This window comes from Sapajus apella, unplaced genomic scaffold, assembly GCF_009761245.1.
Source record: "Sapajus apella isolate SASKATOON/1434 unplaced genomic scaffold, GSC_monkey_1.0 scaffold7, whole genome shotgun sequence".
Classification (NCBI taxonomy): Eukaryota; Metazoa; Chordata; class Mammalia; order Primates; family Cebidae; genus Sapajus; species Sapajus apella.
The window spans coordinates 38,990,333-39,010,826 of record NW_022436947.1 but is presented as its reverse complement, the minus strand read 5'-3'; the positions used below and the strand labels follow the sequence as shown (position 1 = coordinate 39,010,826).

General features: G+C 38.2%; 1 protein-coding gene across 17 annotated transcripts in view; it reads left to right on the top strand.

Annotated features, from left to right (window-relative positions):
• MAGI2 (membrane associated guanylate kinase, WW and PDZ domain containing 2) overlaps positions 1 to 20,494 on the top strand; it is a 1,439,413-nt gene that overhangs the window by 1,297,723 nt on the left and 121,196 nt on the right. The gene's annotated exons all lie outside the window — the stretch shown is intronic.

Here is a 20,494-nt window from a genome sequence, read left to right as displayed (position 1 = left end):
CACGAGATGGAGTTTTATTATTACTCAAATCGGTCTCTGCAAGTATTCGGGATCAGAGTTTTTAAAGATACTTTGGTGGGTAGGGGCTTGGGAAGTGGGTAGTGCTGATTGGTGAGGTTGGAGATGGAATCATAGATGGTTTTCTTGCTGTCTTCTGTTCCGGGGTGGGATGGCAGACCTGCTTAAGCCAGATTATTGGTATGGGTGGTGTCAGCTGAGAGACACTAAGTGCAGGATCTGCAAAATATCTCAAGCACTGATCTTAGATTTTACGATAGTGATGTTATCCCCAAGAGAAATTTTGGGAGGTTCAGACTCTAGGAGCCAGAGGCTACAAGACCTCTAAACTGTAATTCTAATCTTGTAGCTAATTTGTTAGTCCTACAAAGGCAGACTGGTCCCCAGGAAAGAAGGGGGTCTTTTAGGGAAAGGGCTATTATCAGTTTTGTTTGGATCCAACCACGAACTGAATTCCTTCCCAAAGTTAGTTCAGCCTACACCCAGGAATGAACAAGGATAGCCTAAAGGTTAGAAGCAAGATGGAGTCGGTTAGGTCTGATTTCTCTCACTGTCATAGTTTCCTCAGTTACAATTTTGCAAAGGCAGTTTCACCCTCCTCTAGGTGGCAGTAGAGGGGGGAAAAGTAGATGAATGCAACTTCTGAAGCTCCTCCAGCTCTAAGGTTCTATGAGATTAACCAACAGGAGACAGTCATAGCCCTTATTTGTCTTCCAGCTGGTCACCTTTGCAGATTCTCAGGCTTCCTTGTTGTTTTTCTTTTCTGCAACACTCTTCCAGAGCTCATTTAGCAGACTACAAGCAATAGAATAGAGGAAGCGATAGGAAAATTTGTGCATTTTTCATATTGAAATGATTTGGCCCAATATATTGGGTATGGAAACATGAGAATAAAGGAGCATTAAGAGAAAGTAAATAAATGCACGCATGTAGTAGTCCTAAAAATTCTTATAGCTCATGGGAGTTTCTAGCACATGTGGGATAGGGGAGGGATGAGTGTTAAATAATACTCAAGAAATAAAGTTATTGAGAATGAATAAGAACTTTATATGATAATGTTACCCAAAAAAAAAAAAAAAAAACCACCAGAACCTCATGGAGAGAATTGCCCTGTTTAGCTTAAGCCTTGACAAATTCAGAAGTGAAAACTACAGAAGCATTAAACCTCAGCGAATATGTGCAGAATCCAAATTACATACATCTGAAAGTAAAATTTCATTTCCTTTTCTTCATGATAAGCTGGAGAAATAAATCCGATTTTTAAGCATAGACTAAAAGCAGAATTCTGTCAGTACGATGGATTCACCAAGATTAAAAGGATACAAAACTAAGGATTTTCATGCGTTAAAAAAACAGCCTTCCAATAATTTACACTTGAAGAAAGTGTTCACAGAGAGCTTTTGCAGCTATTCCAGTCTTTCACATTGTTTATTGGGGCAGAATAACTAAAGGACTAGAATAAAAATAAAAAGTATATTGCCACAATGAAAGTGTTCAGCATGTATTTAAAGTCTCAGCTTTATTTGAAGTATGATAGCCTTATTTCTAAATGTATAGGGGAATGTGTGTGTATACACGTGCACACACATGCACTTACTATGTAAAGAAACCACAAACGCTTTTTCTATTGCAAATAAAATCCATGCATAAGTAGATCTGGAAAATAATAGGTACAAATTCTTATAATTCACATATGAATTTTTCTTCATAATAAGTGACATCAGACTGACCTCAAAAAATTAATTCTAACCACTTTCAAAATGATATTATTTTACGTCACCCTGGAGAGTAGAAATGTATCCTAGAACTCATGCTGCTTCATGCCTTTTTTCACGTCTATTTCTTTTCAATTTGGTGAGTGTAAAATGCAAGTTGCCCCGCTCTGTGGCAAAAGCAGCTATTCACTGATGGTACGTTGCATTTCAGTATATAATTTGCAACATGCACCTAAAAGCTTCCTGGAGCTGATGCTACCTCATACCTAACATCTGTAATAATTTTGAATTCTAATTTTGCAGAAAAATGCAAAATGCCTCCTGATTAGTAAAAAGCCATTCTTGTGCCACATATCCAAGATCAAAATACGAAGGGTTCTTGGGTTGCGTGAGACTGACAGAAGCTTATGCTATCCAGGTGCTCAAGAATCACAATCATTCCCAGGGTTTGCATTGTTTTTCTCTTCATGTCTTACTCCAGCCCAAGGATTATTACCACATTCGCTGATTTTTTTTCGTGGCTTCTGAAGCTTTTTCTTGATGGACTAAGTGCTGTTTTGCCTTTGACAGGAGCACCATTACATTTGAGCAATAAGAGGCCATGGTTAACAGCCTAGGTGCTACAATCATACTACCTGGCTTTGAAATGTGGCTCTATCATTTCACTAACCATGTGACCTTGAGGAAGTTACATGACCTCTCTGGGCCTCAGTTTCCTCTGTGTAAAGAAAAGAGCATTTTAATACCTCTATTGTGGGGTTGCCATGAGCATTTAATGAGTATCTGGAAGTGCTTAGAGGAGCACTGGCTCCGAGTGAGCACTAAATATATTATTGCTGCTATCTAGACCACCATCCCTACTAGGAATCATCTTTCATTCCACCAGCTCAGTCTTGTCAAGTAGTGAAGAGTTTACTCTGGCTATAGCTTCTGTTAGCCATTAGTCAGAGCCAGCCACTCCCCCAGGGCAGCTAAATTTGGGCCACAGATGAGCCTATCTCTGAGGGTAGCTTCCCCTCCCTGTCCGTTTCCCCACATGCAGCCTTTCTCACCACCCATCAAACTGCAGCCTAGGTCAGCAATGGGGGCAGCTGGAGTATTGGCGGCCAAGCCAGTTCAGCTGAGATGTCTTTGCTGAGGCTTCAGGCTAGAATTGTGGTTTCATATCTGCAGAATTCACAAGCCAATAAGCTATAAAAGTCATGGAAATCATCAAAATTCAGACTTGAGGCAATGCCTTTTAGAATCTCCCTGCAAACATGTTGCTATTGAATGTTATCAAAGAAGAGAGGAGAGAAGGACCCAAATATAAACTTTCTCTCCTGTGGGTAGAGATACGCCCATACCTTCTCCAGCTAAGACAACAACTTTGCCAAGGATGGGTGATGCTCAGCTAATTGGGAAATTGGGAGTTAGGGTTTCTGACTTACTTATTTCCTGGTATTTAGTAATGTTCTTTACCAAAGTCTTACAGATTTGTTTTCAAAATATTATTTCCCCAGGAAATAAGGAAGAAACTTTATATCAATCAGTGTAATGAAGGAGCAAGCTTCTTCTTTCCAAGTTCAGTGACCCAGTAGGCCAACCATTGCATGAGAGTAGACACATTTTAGAAGCTAAGAAGCTTTCCATCTGTAGTGCAGGAATATCCTTTTTTTGAGCCATTGTCTCACAGTGTTGTCCAGGCTGGAGTTCAGTGTCATGATGATCTGGGCTAACTGCAACCTTCACCTCCTGGGTTGAAGTGATCTCCTCCCACCTCAGCCTCCTGGGTAACTGAGACCACCATGTACCACCATGTCCAGCTAATTTTTGTATTTTTAGTAGGGACGGGGTTTTGCCATGTTGCCTGGGCTAGTCTTCAACTCCTGGGTTCAGATGACCTGCCCATCTTGGCCTCCCAATGTGCTAGGATTATAGGCATGAGCCACTGTACCCGGCCAGAATATCCTTCTTGACTTACAGTGCCAACAGGGAAGCGTCCTAGGCAATTTTTCCCCATTATGCAAAATATTATGTCTTTGTTTCAGACCTTAAAATTGAGCCCAAGGGAAACTAAAGTGGTTTCCAGACCAGAGCCTTGAATAAAAATAAACTGTAATAGGTACTTTCACTTTAAGTTCTTAAAAAGATATGAACAAAGACTTACATGCAAAAAATGTTCATTGCTGTATTATTGATAAACATAGAAAATTTGAAATAACGTTAGAAACTTCACCAAAACAAATAACTGTGGTATATTTGTGAAGTTCGAAGCATTTCCTGCCATTGTTTAACTGTTTTCATTCTCACTGAGGTCTGCATGCACAGGTTAGGGAAGACTCAGGTAGCCTCTGACTCTGAGTGGATTAGATGCTTGCTCTGTAAAATGTCCCAGGGGCTATATGCAGTCAGGTTGACAGGCAGATCCTTGGTCCTCCCCTACTTAAAAGCCGAGTCCTGACATCCAGGTTTTATTACAGAGCTGTAACACATGCCCTTATAGGTGCTTCCTACCTCCTCACCAAACTTACGTCCCCACCAGAGGTTCCCAAGAAAGGCTCTGGCACAAGTAATGAAGTCAAAGTAGCTCTTTTCTATAATTTGAAAGTCTCCACCTTTCCTGTCATTTGTCAGGAAGGTTATGTCAGAATATATAGGGTGAACACACACGGCAGCTTGGTATCAGTGGTGGAGGTTGACAGGCTATTGGGGGAATTTCTGAACTTAGATATAAGATAACAAGCAGCAGGTTAGAACGTACTCAGGACAGTGGTCATAGCCGCAATCTAAACAGTCAGCAGTAGGGGAACAAACTTTTCAATCCTTCCTTCCTTCATTGGTGTTCCTCTCATGGTGCTGATTTCATCTTCTGCCTCTATCTGCAAGTACATCACTGGTCAGCATGCTGCTGGCTCCTCATGATCCTTCAGCTCAGGACTGGTGCTGAAAATCTTTGTTTCCACATGTGTGCTTTCTCCGGCATGGATTGAAGTTTGGACTTGGTCATTCTTGACTCTTCCTAAAGCCACTGCAATCTGATGCTCAGGGAAGGAGTTACTTATCTTTGGTAAAGCATCCTGGTGACTTTCTCAAAGTCCGTAGTGATGTCCATAGGCTATGGAGATTAAAAGTTACCCTAAAGATTTTAAAACTTTGCTAGCAGGTCTTTTATGACATTTTAGAGTGTGTTTCCTAAAAAGGATTAAATAAAACTGAAATAGGAGAAATAGGAGTGATGTGAGTTAGGATTTTTCCCACCAAAAGTCACCTTACCAACCAAGCAGCCACTGAATAATCATTGAATTTAGAGGAGGCACAAAGTAAAACAAAAGCCAAGGTCTCTCTACTCTTGCCTTAAAACCAGGTGATTTAAACTACATTAAAAGAACGTTGGACAGTGAGCCCAAGGCTCACTCCAGCTTGTCCACCAAATACTGTATCCCTTGAGCAGCCACTTGGTCTTCCTGTGCCCTTTTGTCATTTAAAATATATGGGAAGATGATCTTTACAGCCTCTTCCAGCTCTAAATAACATGATGCCATGAATCAGCATGGAAAATAAGGTATTAAGTTAATGTTATTGGTGTGTGTAAAAGTATTGGGTAAGTTTGTGGCCTAGGTTATATTTTTCAATAGCTTAAGCTATCATTTTAACTTGTATTACTTTTACCTTTGATTACATAATGAAAGTGGCTCCTAACACTTTGAATTCTTTTGTTCATCTCAACCTCTGTCAAGAAATGATCTTAAACAATCACTGAAATACACTAACTCAGCTCCCCTTTCCAGGCAATAAAAGGCAGTGTTTTTTCTCGCTCCTTCACTTCCTGGCACACTTGTAAAACAATGACATTTGTATAATACGCTGAGATAAAACGAATGAGGCTGATCGGGACAAAAGGCAGTCTACCAGGAGGCTCTATCCCTGGTTCCCACCAAGCTCACCCAACCATCCCCAGCTGTCTTGGCACACCTGTAACATTTAGGGCACACCCCTTTCAGGGGCATCATGGTTACAAAGTTCTGCCTTACATACAGTAAATCCTCTAAATAGCAACCAATTAGTCATTCATTTTAGGTTTTATTGGGGTTTGGGTTGTGGCAGTGAATTTTCTTCAAACCTCCATATTGAGGTTTGTTCATTGATTGCCTTAAAAACACAGAAAACAAACAGCCAGCTAATATCAAATGGCAGTATTAAACTCACATATATTATTATTAATCTTAAACTTAAATCAACTAAATCCCCCAATCAAAAGAAACAGCCAAAACCCATTGGTATGCTGCATCCAGACCCATCTCACATGCAAGGATACACAAAGACTCAAAGGGATGGAGAAAGATTTACCAACCAAATGGAGAGCAAAAATAAACAAACAAATAAAAAGCAGGAGTTGCAGTTCTCACCTCTGATAAAATAGACTTTAAAGCAACAAAGATCAAAAGAGGCAAAGAAGGACACTACATAACAGTAAAAGGATCAATGCAACAAGAAGAGCTAACGATCCTAAATATATATGCACCCAATACAGGAGCACCCAGATACATAAGGCTTACAAAGAGACTTAGACTCCCACACAAAAATAGTGGGACACTTCAACATCAATATTAGACAGATCAACAAGACAGAAAATTAAGGATATCCAGGACTTGAACTCAGATCCGGAACAAGTAAACTTAATAAATATTTATAGAATTCTTCACTTTAAATACACAAAATATACACTCTTATTAGCACCACATCACATCTACTTACAGGTTTAAATGAAATATTGGTTGGCTGCTTGTTTGTTATTTTCTTCCCTCATTTTTTCTTGTCTCCATTATTAAGCACAATTATTGGTATAAAAGAAGTTTTCAATACCCATTTTTAGACTGCATTCTAGCCTGGGCAATAAAGCAACACTTCCATTCTCTCTCCCTCTTCCTTTTTCTTCCTCTCCTTCATTCTCTTTTTTTTTTTATTTTTCTTTCTTTCTTTCTTTCTTAAAAAAAAAAACACACACACAGAAAATAGATGCAACTGGTGCTTATCCTACTGCCTTCACCTTCTCTATGTCATTATAGACTTTGACCCATCAATGTTCCATCTCCAAAAGTCATTGCTAGAGCTACTGAAATACCCACCTGGTTGAACATTGGAATTGGAAATTGAGTCTCATTCATTTCTCTATTTCTTACTGGTTTGCACAAACAAGTTCCCTTTCAGAGTTCTTAACGAACTTCTCAATATATAATGTTCTCTTATTCCTTAAATGAATCTCTGGTTTGGATTCCTTCAACAACACAAATACTTTTACTCTGGGCTTTGATTATGCTGAGAGTGGCTCACTCAGGAGGCAGTATGGTATCACCCCCAACATTGCTGTGAGTGCTTTCATAGCAGGAGAAATGGGTGGTGGGGAGTCTATATAAAACACCAGTTTTCCCCTCATATCTGGCTTCTACTATAACTAACTGAAGCCATAAGATAAGCAAGTATCCTCAAAATCTCTGGGAAAGCCTACATATACAACAAAGATAAGATTGTATTCATTGTCCATGCTGATATAATATGTTTTGAATCAAGTAAGTTTTTCCACATTTATTATTCTGACTTAATTTCTGTTTGATGAGGTAGCCAGGGGCTAAGGAAAGAGTGGAAGATGACTGCTAATGATGCAAAGTACATCAAGAAAGACCACACTTTCTACATACAATCCAGTCTTCCTGTACCAAGTCTTTGACCATAACACTCCTGATACAAATATCTGCAGGATGAAGCTCAAACACGCTTCTTGTCCATTCAAGACCCTGGAGCATCTGGACATGGCTACTTTTTTGCCAGCAGCTCCTCACAGGTTTCATTCCATTAAAGCTGGCTTAGATATTTACCCTGTCCCGGAGGCCATGTTTTGCCTGTTGCCACTTGGTATGCTTCCCCTATGCAATAATATTTTTTATGAAGGTTTCTCCCAGGCACTGTGCTCAGAATCTTACACTGTATTTAATCTTCACAGCAACCCTAGGAGGTGGAGACTATGGCCCAGACAGTAAACATCTCCCATTGCTTACTGCTTCCTGACTTCCCTCCTTTTATTGTCTGTTATTGCTATTACAGTCATTTCACTTTTCATGTGTTTATGTTTTGCTTTCCACACAAAAGTTGTGAGTTCCTTAAGGGCAAGAAAAGGTAGCATTTCTCTGGATCGGTCACAATTCTTGGTAGGCGTTTTTCAAGGATTTTCATGTTATTTATGTTTATGGGGTTGGATTGGCTTCTCATCCAGTGATCAAGCGCAATCCTCATCAAAAGGAAAACTGTGACTGTTCTGCCCTAACTTATCCTGCACCCAAACCTAGTTGTTTCATCCCACAAAGGTAGCAAGACATATTTTTGACAATGGGCGATGCAGCAGAGGATCACTTAGGGGAAGAATTGTGTGAAAGCTGGTCCTTGCTGAGAGTGAGAAATTACACGATAATAAAGCAGAACTGGAGCAATGTCCCAGAATACAGATTTCCCATCAGTTGTTCTCAGCCTGGGTAAATGATTCATTTACCCAGGCACAATAAAAGGAGGGAAGTCAGGAAGCAGTAAGCAATGGGAGATGTTTACTGTCTGGGCCATAGTCAGCCTGGGGCTTGGTGAATGAAGACTCAGATGAGAGAGCACCCTAAGAAGTCAGGGGCAGGGAAGCTGTCTTTGTGCCTCTGGCCAGCCTCTCTCATCATATGCTTCTTGGTTGCAAAGCCCTTGCTCTCCGAAGACCCAGGCAGTGGCCTCAGCGTGCCCTCTGATTCACCTCTCCTGGCACCAGTCCTTGGAATCGTTATCCATCTGTGTGAGCACCACCTCAGCAATAATTATATAGTCCTAAATAGGAGGGTTTGGATGGCATCCCAGACTCCTTAGAAAAAAGTATTACTTCAGATTATTTATTCATTTACAATCCTCATTAACAAAGCAACCCATTTCAGTTCCAACTAAACAACTTCTGAATTGTGTTACTCCTTTATAGGATTATACTCACTAAGGTCAGAATGAATAGGACCTATTTATTCAATTCCACTTTTTCAGTCGTGAACATGACTAATTTTTTTCCCAAATTAAAACCTGGCTGCCTGGTTCCTACTAGTAAGCAAATAAGCAGATGTTATACATATATATATATATATATATGTAGCATCAAATTCTGAGTCCTTTGATAACAGAACACTGAAGCATTTATTAAGTAAAATAGAAAGACAAATGTAAACATTTTACTCTCCTAGTGCTAACAAATTTAAAGATCATTAAATTGTAGAGTAAGTCTGCAGAGAACACCATCATTCTTATTTATTCTCAAGAAGAGGAGCAATACAATCCATCAAAAAAATCTGTGTTCACAATGCATTTTCTAAAATTCTGGACTATTTTTCTTATTGTTGAACGGAGCTCATAAATCATGTTTCCCCCACTAGGGAATCATTTTTCAGGAGAGTTCTTATAATTGTGTTCAAAGACTCCAGGCAGCAGCAGAAGGTAGATATCTTCTTACCTTTAGCTATTTGATTGTCTCGAAAGCTCTTAAATGGGTGATCAGTGGCCGATTCCTGTGGGCTTTTGTCCTGTAGCTCCTTCTTATTCACTAGATAGTACAGGGAGATTGCAACTGAGACAGGACCCCAGGCATCATGTACAGGATGGTCCTCTACCAATGCAGGATGCCCATCACTCTCCCACACGAGGTTCAAGCAGATTCACAGCCTACAAAGCATTTTTGCAGAAGATACTTTCTCTTTATACTGTATTCAGGGCCTCATGGAGGATTAACTTCTCTGTGATTTTATTTTTCTTCTTTCTTCCCAACAATCAACTACAGAGAAGGCTAACAAACCTTGTTCCACATGTGGAACCATTTTAAAAGCAAGTTGTTAAGTGAACACAGTACTGTTATTTATCACGCTTGTCCAGGTATGTTGTAAGGATATTATAAGGGGATATTTTTCTCATTTGGCCTGGGATAAAATATTTCCTTTTGATGCCCAGTTTCTGTCAAGAACTTAGGGAGTGCTTCTACCAAAACTCTTTCCTACTACACCATACCTTGGTAAAAGATCTTTTTATTTGTGCATTTGACCACCAATAATTTTGCAATTGAAGCTGGATTTGTTCCAAACCAAACTATTCTGAGTACTTGGTTGGAATCATTTCTGCAGGTTAGTCAGACAGCCTTTTCTGGGTGATGAGTCAGATGACTAGGCATTCCCAAGGTTTTTACAGTGCCAGAGAAAATCAACTAAATAGTGGAGTAAGGGTTTGCTCTACAAAGATGGCCAGATGTTGAGTACCTGATGAACCCATCTGCTTTCAAGAAGTGCCTAAAACTTTCTGTGATAAGTCTGTTCATCATAAAGATGTATATTTATGGATTCATCATGAGAGGAGGGTCTTCCAGAAAGTAAGAAAGAGCAAATATTATGAATGGTTTTGCTCTTACAGTTTTCTGCCACAGAGCAGTTGGGAAGTAGGAGAATATTTCAACTTAAAAATCTTCATTCAAATGTTTATTAGACTTGCTAAATGAACAGCAAGATGAAAAATAGCCACATTCTTGTAGGCACTTGACAAAATTGAAATACAATAAAACCTGGGTGCCAAATTAAACACTGATATTGACGCTCCTGGTGTCAAGTCACTCTCAGCTCTAATCGATGTATATGATCGCAAGCTTTAAAGCAGACCTCCAGGTACCTACATTCATATCCTAGCTAAATTTATACACAACTATACTTGTCACTCTTGAGGAATGAAGGCAAGCTGTTATCCAGACATGCTTTCCAGATATAAGACGAATACATTAGGCATTCCCTACCACCACTGCCAATGCCTTCCTTAGGTTCTAGGTTACACTGTGCAGCAGAACTTTCTGCAATATGGAAATGTTTTATACTGCACTAAACAACACTATGGCCATTAGCCATATGCGTCTGTGGAGCATTTGAAATGAGGTTGGCATGACCAAGGAGTTTAATTTTTAATTATCTTTGATTTCAAATAATTAAATGGCCACATGTGGCTTGTAGCTATTATATTGGACTGTACGACTCTGGAGCATTGTGGTGGCCTTTAAATTACCTCCCTGCCTCCAGCCTAATTCCCACTCTCCCTACGCTTCAGTCTACCCTTCATACTTCCTACCATCATCAGACTGTTTCTAAAACAAGTCTGATGATCTCACTTAGCTGTCGTAATCCATTAGTGACTGCTCAATTGGCTCTGATATAAATTCCAAGCCCCTAGTGTAGTAAGACCTTTCATGACCTGGCTTTCCTTCTTCCAGGGCTCAGTGATGTCTGTACTCACTGCATTCCCACCCCTCACAACACAGAGGCTGCTGATCCACAGATGTGTGTCTTTGCAGGTCATACCCCCTATGACTATGCTGCCTGCTTCACCCAACCTTGACCACTGGCAAAGTCCTGTTTGTGTTTTATGACTCAGATTAGACAGCATTTCTTCTCTGAAGACTTCCCACCCTTACACGTTCCCTGTTGACCTCCTGTCTCCTAAGCTATTTTATATCAGTTTCTTTTTACTTGTCTATTTACTTCCATCCGAAACCTCCTTTTCTTCTGCTTTTTCATTTTTCACTATTTTAAAGGTTTAATTTCTATATAGTAAAGTTTACCCTTTTTAGTCTATAGTCTGAGTTTTGACAGATGTGTTTAGTTATAACTGCTGCTATAATGAATCAGCTGTTCACCCACTCCCACCCCGGCAACCACTGATTTCTTTTGTTCTATAGTTCTGCCTCTCCTATATAAATGGAAAGATACAGTAGGTAGCTTTTTGAGTCTGGCTTCGTCCACTAAGCATAATGCATTTTAGATTCATCCATGTTGTTTCATGTGTCAATATTTGGCTCCTTTTCAATTGCTGAATAATGTTCCATTGTATGGATGCACCATAGTTTGTTTATCCATTCCTTAGTTGAGAGGCATTTTGGTAGTTTCCTGTTTCTGGTGATTACAAATAAAGCTTCTATAAACCTTTTCATATAGGTCTCTTTGTGTGTGGAAATTGGTTTATTTCACTTGGTAAATATCTAGATGTAGGATTGCTGATTTATATGGTACCAATTTCCAAAATGGCTGTACCATTTTATATTCCATGTATGAAGGCTCCAGATGCTTCCCATCTTTGTGAGTACTTGTTATTTTTAGGGGTTATAGTGTTTTTTTTAATTTTAGCCATTCTAATAGGTGCATAGTAATATGTCATTTGGGAGTTTGGGTTTTTTTGCTTTTTGTTTTTTGTAGATATGGGGATTCTCCCTATGTTGCCCAGGCTGGTTTCAATTTCCCGGGCTCAAGCAATCCTCCCACCTCAGCCTCCCAAATCATTTTGGTTTGAATTTGCATTTTTCTCTAAAGACTATTGATAATGAATACCTCTCACGTGCTGTTTGCCATCTACATATCTTTGCCAAGCAGTTTTTTTCACTTTTAGTCTATTCCCTCTCCAGTATAATTGGTATTTCATTATGGACAACAAAACACGTTTTGAGCCTCTTCAATCCCTTTTTAGTTCTCATTTATTTCTTATGTTAGAGTAATAAAAGTCATTTTATTATGATAGTCTCAAATAAAATTATGGAAATGTATATTTGCTTAGTAAAAGTAAAAACACATATCATTATAATGCTTTAAAATATAAGTCATGAGAGAAAGTACATATAAGCAAAAATCCAAATGAAGTTAAACGTGCAATACTTAGGTAAGAAAGATAAGAATAAGAAAGAGCGACTACATGTCTCACTTTTTAAGTCAGGGAACTGACATAATTTATTTGACCATTCAGAGGTCACACTGCAGGTTGTTTTCAAAGTTAATATATGATCAAGATCTTCTAGCTCCTGAACACTTTGCTTGAGGGTCCATTCGTATTTAGTGTTATCCAGTCACACAAAATTGCATTATTTCAGGTTGAAACATACTATATACCCTGTTAGTAGAACTTTGGCTTGTTGTTTAACTGAAGGCCAATAAATATTCATGTAATCTTCTGGATAACATATTGAAAAGGACAGCTGGCTCAGGAAGGATCATTTGCCTGGGTTAGTATCTGTTTCCATTTATATTAAGAAAATATTGCAAGAAGTTATTATCTGCCGGAGGGCTTAGGGGAATTCAGTGGAAGTCTGATATTGCATCTGATCACTTTTGACATTTACCTATTGTAACAAGGAAACTGTGTGAAGATAGCCAAGTGACTTTTTACAAAACACAATTTCAGAAGCTATAAAAGGAAAAAGGAGATGGCAGAGATAAAATACACTGCATTTGTAAAAATGAGAAACATGACTTGTCAGCAACACCTGCTTGTAACTATCAACCATTTCTATTGAGCCTGCTGAGAAATTATTCAGAGCCAAGTACATTGATGAGTGTGAAGTCTTATGTGCTTCAAAGGTAGTCAAGAGACACAGAGGAGAGTAAGAAAGTGTAGTTTTATTGAACATTTTTAACCCTAAACTGGGGTTGATGAAATGTAATTTTATGACACTTTCTGAACGCTTGAAAAGAAATAAGTTGTTCTTTATATTTTTATCTCTCAAGGCTGCAATTGACAACAAGGGCTTTTAAAGGTTGGGTAGATAAAATATTTTTTTCCAAACAGATTTTAAATCTCTAACAAGGGTACCAAAATATTGATTGCAAAAACTGGTTAAAAATTACTAAAGACACTTCTGATTTCTAATTGATAGTGGTAAATTATAACTACTTGGCATCTCATACCTTAGACCTAAAGTAGTAACAGTGAATGAATGAGAAAAGGAGTGGGCAGGAGTGGTCAAGATATTTCAAAGACAAAAAAGTGACAACTCAGCAGGGCAGAGAAAATCTAAAACAAATATGGATAACGCAGACCCATTCATTTCTTTAGAAACTCAGGGAGGCCTAGAACTTAAACTCAGGACAGAATGGAAAACAACCACCATGAAATTTTTATTTTTTAAATAAAAAAGCAAGCAAATATGAAGGAAAATAGAAGAAATAAAGGTAACTCAGGGAACAAAAGAAAGCTTCAAAAACTTACTTATAGTCACAAAAGATATGATATTTACTACAAACTGTCTTCCCAAAATCTCCATTCCCTGATTCCCAAAGTGATGGTGCTTAGAGATGGGCCTTTGGGACATCGTTAGGGTTAGATGAGGTCATGAGAGTGGTGCCCCATGATGGGATTGGTGCACCCAGAAGAAGATGAAAAGGCCAGAGCTCTCTCTCCAACACATGAGGATAGAGCAAGTAGGTAGCCATCTTAGTCCATTTTGTGCTGTTATAACAGAATACCACAGACTAGATAATTTACAAAGAACAGAAATATATTGGCTCATAGTTATGGAGGCTGGGAAGTCTAATATAAGGTGCCAGCATCTGGCCTTCTTGCTGTGTCATCCCATGGCGAAAGGAGGAAGGGCCAAAAGAGAACAAAAGAGAGCCAAATTTGGCCTTTTATAATGGTACCAATTCTACCATGAGGGTGTAATCCTTATGACTTATAGGAGAAGGAGCAGACCAATCCAGGATGCCAATATCGAATAAGAGTTCCAGAAGGAGAGACAAGAAAAACAGAAGGGAAATTATCAAAGAAATAGTATAAGAAAGGCTCACAAAACAAAACTGAAGGAAACAAGTCTCCATACTGACAAAGAACCATACCCAAATGCACCACTGCAATACTTCAAAACAAAAAAAGTACAGGGAAAATCTTAACCATTTTCAAAAAGAAAAGGTAATATAAGTGTATCACATACAAGGAGCAAAAATCCTAATGGGTTCAAGCCTCTCAATAGTAACACTGGATGCTAGAAGAATACAATAAAGCAGTGCCTGTAAGTTTCTGAAGAAAAATCATTTTTTCAATCTAGAATTTCATACAATCTAGAATTCTAAGCCAGAATTCAATCAAAAGAAGGTAAAAATAAACACATTTTCAAACACTAAGAACTGAAAACATTGGTTTTATCCCTGCACAATATCTTAGAAAGCTGCTGTAGGATATGCTTCAAAAAAATGAAAGAGTGAATCAGTATTATAAAGACACATACACACATATGTTTACTGCGGCACTATTCACAATAGCAAAGACTTGGAACCAACCCAAATACCCATCAAGGATAGACTGGATAAAGAAAATATGGCACATATGTACCTGGAATATTATGCAGACATAAAAAAGGATGAGTTCGTGTCCTTTGCAGGGACAAGGATGAAGCTGGAAACCATCATTCAAAGCAAACTGACACAAGAACAGAAAACCAAACACCGCATATTCTCACTCATAAGCAGGTGTTGAACAATGAGAACACATGGACACAGGGAGGGGAACATCACACACTGGGGCCTGTCTCAGGGTGGGGGGCTAGGGGAGGGATATCAGGGGGTGGAGAAAGAGGGGAGGGATAGCATTAGGAGAAATATCTAATGTAAATGACGGGGTGATGGCTGCAGCAAACCACCATGGCACGTGTATCCTATATAACAAACCTGCATGTTCTGCACATGTACCCCAGAACTTAAAGTATAATAAAAAGAAAAAATTACTCAGGCACAGGTTCCCATACCTATACTCTCAGCTGTTTGAAAGGCTGATGTAGGAAGATTTTTTGAGTACGGGATTTTGAGGCTACAGTGAGCTATGACAGCCTGGGAAACAAAGTTGCCCCCATCTCTGAAAAAAGAGGAACTGGTGAAAGTGAGCACCCTTATTAATCTAGTTCATTTGTTAACAGAAATGGTTTCGATGTTTCATTATGAAGTGTTTTTGCTGCAGGTCTGCAAATATTTCTGCCATGGTTTTGTATTAGAAGTTTTAGAAAATTAAATTAAAAGAACTGAAATTTAATTTAGAAATTAAAAGAACTGAAATCCTAGTATGAAATAAAATTACATACCATTTGCACTCTATTTATGTATTTAATAAAATATAAATACATATTTTAAAGCTCATTTAATAAAATGAGGTTTTCAAAATAGTTTTTTAAAAAGACAGAAACGAGTCTGGCAAAAAAAAAAAAAAAAACCTATAGGGCTATAAGTGAAAGAAAAATGGTCCTAAGATTAAGCAACATTGAACAAGATCATATTGCAGTTTTGGAAATGAGCTGATGAAGCAACATCACAAAAATCTTGAGTTTCATAAAAATAAATTATTCAGATTAAGGGAAGGCCAAAGTAATGAGTATATATATTTAAGTATTTTTCTCTATATATATAGACAGGTTGGGTTAGGAATGACATATGATTCTTTAAATGGGCAACTTAAGCTGTACCTGTCTTAATAATTGGTACCAAGTTTTAAAAATTAAATGTGTTTTTCCAGAAAATAAAAATGACATCTTAAAAAAAATTAAGTTGCTTTAATTATAAGAGATTTCCAATCACTAGAAAATTGTTTGCTCTTCTCCTTTTACATCATGTGAATTTTGAAATTTTTATACAGTTTTTTATCATTGTAGAGCCATCTACTATTTTCTAATAATAATTTGATAAGGCTCTGTAATAACTTATAAATAAAAGGAACCCCATATTCAGGAACTAAATTGGTCATCATAAAATTAGGCAACCAGCCCTTTGAAAGGTAGATTTGCGTGTTTGGGATGAAAGTATAATACCACACTTCAACCCTGCAACTGTTTCTTAAAAAGAATAAAGCAACTGGCTTTTCTGCCCTGCAGGGAAGAATTCCTTTATTACATTTTAACATCAATAACTCTTTAAAGTTTTTTCCATTATTACTGAATCAGCTTGCTGTTTGGTTATTTACAAACCATGCTTGCTAAAAGCTACACAATTTTACTAACTAAAATTACTCTCATTGAACACAGAATTTCAACTTCTACTCCTTGACTGGAAAGTCCTAAGTTGCTGGTTTTATTGAGCAATGGAAATATATATCTTTTTCTGAGTCTTTAGGAAAAATGCAAAAATTGCTGAAGTTGGGTTAATATTTATTTGGCTTAGTGGGACCAGATTTTCTATCATGGCATTCAGACCCAAACAGGTCAAAAAAGATATTCTTGCTAGTTATTACAGAAGTTGGCAAGGCGATTTTCAGGGACATACAGAGAAATGAGAAGTATTGCCACAGAAGAAAAAAGGTGTATCTACAAATGGAAGGGTTTTTTCATTCTCTCTGTCCAGCTCCCAGACCCCACACACCTACAGATTTGAGGATCATGACTATTCTGAAGTTTCTTTGCTTCCTGCCACTCTAATGTCTAGACATTTTGTCAGACTATGAGGAGAAAAATCATATCAAAAGAATACATGAACCCCTTGAAATATGGTGATCTATCTTAACATCTACTTAAAGAGAGTTACAGAAGAATAGTCGCTTTGTCAATGACACAATAATGAGTGACTTATAAGAATAATTTTCACAATGGAGTAAGAGAATCAAGGTAATTTTTAGAACTCTTCAATAAATATATGAAGAATCGAAAGTAAGAATATACTTCACAGAAATTTTTTGGACTGCCTTTCCTAGTGATGTACAGGGGAGTGGAGAATGAAGCATAAGAGACAAGGATTGTTTTCACTCCTTTCCTACCACCCACCCTGTCGGTGATTTTTCTTGGTAGCTATGACATAGTCTCATTTACACTTTCCATCGCAGACACTAAAAACAGTGGAGTGATGCAAAGAAGAAATACGTTATGAATATATTTACAGAAAACCAACTACATAATTTTCAGGGTCCAGTGAAAAATGAAAATGGGAGGTCCTTGTTCAAAAATTATTAAGAGTATCAAGCTGATGACAGACGACTAAACCAAACACCAGGCCCTTTTGAGCATGGCGGCCTGTGTTTCTTCATTCTGAAGCTAGCCATGTGACCCCTGGCCCATCAAATGTTTCCAAACAACAAACCCGTTTTAACCCAAACTCATGTTCCAGGATAGAACAGTCAAGTCATAGCTAATTACAATTCCTAATGTCATGAGATTTCTTTCAATTACCAATTTACTCTCAGTACTTAGCTATGCAAATTTTTAACGATTGGTATAAAATAAAAGCATGAACAGTAATATATGGCTGCTGAGTGTTTCTCTCCAGCCATATAGTTAATAGTATCTATAGGATGCTTTCTGCCCTTAGCAACATGAGTTCAATTGAGTTCCCAAATTGCCAGTGATGGGCCCCTCTTCCCATTCTCCCATCTGACCATCTGCTTATTACCAACTGCAGGGTAACTAAAGTGTTCAACCACAAGAGAATGACTCATGGGTGCTGGGGGTTGGGGGATACACTTTTTGAATATGCAGTCCTTAAAACACCAGCTGTTTGATTTTAGGTTTTGCAAATCAGTTGGCTATGAATTTCAGGGAAGACGTTTTCATCTTTGGAAAGCTAAATTTCACAGCGTTCTAGAGGAAAACAAGTCACGCCGTCTGCTTTTTCTTAATTTTACCACAAAAAAAAAAAGCTTTAAAATACAAAACACATGTTTTTTTCCCACATCTTCACCTTCTGATGACAAAGAAAACTCTTTTGAAGGACACTTTGTCATATTCCAGGAAGGGACAATATCTATCTGAATGGGTTTGTCACAACATAACATACAAAGTCAGAATGTTTAGGGAGGAGCGATGGAAAACAAGCAAGATTAATATTATGCTCCAGTTTCTAAAGTCAGAAAAACAGATCAGGAGTTTCCACCATGTATTAAAGAGATGGGAACACTTTATGACAATCTCCCCATTATTCCTCTGTGCTCAGTCTCCATTCATAGGAGCTGGGCTATCAGGAATCTCAAGGGAGCAATAATGATGAGGGCAGGAGGGACCCCAACCCACAAAGCACCTCTCCTTATCTCCCCACACACCTCCTTGGATTATATACCCCTTTACCATCATAAGATTTTTATTAAAAGGGCTGCCATTTACCTAGGGACACACATTCTCTCCTCCTCAGAATAATCTTCCTGCTCCTCACCATTCTCTCAGTCTACACCTGGACTCAGTAACTCACTCCTCCTCTCTACCCTTGCTGCATGTTACATTTACCATGTATTTTCCATTTGCATTTTGCTTTGCATATTTTTATAAGTTCATCCCTTGTCTCCCCAACCAGACAGTGAGTTTCTTGAGGGCAAATACCATGTGTTGCTTTATTATTGTCTTCCCCTCTGGGCCTAGCGTAGTGCTTGCTATTAAGAAGATGCTATTCAGAAATGTGTTGATTGATATAGTAATTGACCCTTCTGCTCCAACCAACAAATTTAAGCTAGTCAGTAGGTAATTTTCACATATTATTGAAAGAAAAACAACTGGAATCACCTAACTTTTTAAAATCATCACATCAGGTCACAGATTCTAAATCCAAACTAACTTCCTTTGCCTCTTCAAGCTAATGACATGTTGTTTAACCTTGACAAATTAAGGGAAATGTGAGCTAATGAGAGTTTATGCTATCGATTGCCTTTGAAGTATTTATTTTTGTCACGCTCATTTCAGAAACTTCTCTTATAAGTTTAGCATGATTGATGCAAAATCCACTTTCACTATTTAATACTTTCCTCCACATGTAACTCCACTTTGTGGGATCTATTAACAAAAAGATAATTAAATGTAAACATGAGTCGCAGACATTTCTTTCTCTGAAATAATAAACATATGAACAGCAAGGAAAAAAGAGGAGGGAAGGGGAATCTAATAATCCCTTCCCTTAGGATTTCAGGAAGAATCTATCACCAAAGCGAGAAAAGTCTTCCAGGTAACCATCCTGTCTTCTTTATGAGGACTGACCCAAGGTAGAAATCAACAAGAGTTCATTGGCTGGATCAGCCTACTTTAACCAGTGACTAAGGAGCGGGGGTAGACCATGCAAGGTCCCAAAAGAAAACCCCACACCAAAAAAGGGAGGATCACTGCTTTCAGTAGTGATATGGCTACAGACCCCTAGAATCCAGACCTTCCAAACTCACTTAGAGGACATCCAATCCAACTGATTATCTCTGAATATTCTACTAAAACAAGTGTGGTACACGGAGCAGAGCCAAGAGTCCATTCAGCTATGGGAAAATATAAAACATGTTGCCATATAAATAGACAATAATGTTTTATCTATAAAGGAATAAAGCAATAGAAAAGAGGGCTTCTTTTTTCCATAATTTATGTGATTTTCAATTAAAAGGAAATTTCTAACTAATGACACATTGTCTCCTTCCTAAATGCCAGTATGTCCAAAGCCAAATGACATATTGCAACTTTTCCCAAATATCTGTGTATCCTAAGCACACTGTGTCACCAGGACTGATCCAAAGACTTGATTTATGTTGCTGCCTGACAGATGATGTCTGTAAGGCATGCTGTCTAAATGGACTGTGCTCCGGCAGTTACCTTAGTCATCACTTCTCAGGGAATTAATGAGTACCATTCATCCCAATAATAGAAACCAAGGTCAGGGCCTCTTCCTTGCTCTGTAATTCCATTAGCATTGCACTGAGTGCACTTAGGTCATAAGTTCTGTAGACCTTATCACTGAGCAAATGGAGCTGCATCTTGTTTTCAGAGTGAATCCTCTCTGAGCACACCTCTTGTCAGAGATGTGTTGTGCATCAACATTCGGTGCACTTATACATGTAGGGAAAACTCTAGTAAAGGAAGAGTGAGGCTGCCTTCAGCTGCCAAGAGTTTCAAGTACTGTTTTTATTAAAGTAAATGCCAATAGAAAACATTTGTAATAAAGCCACGTCAGGTAATTCCAGTTGCTGAACATACATTTTTAAACTCAGTGCTCACTTCT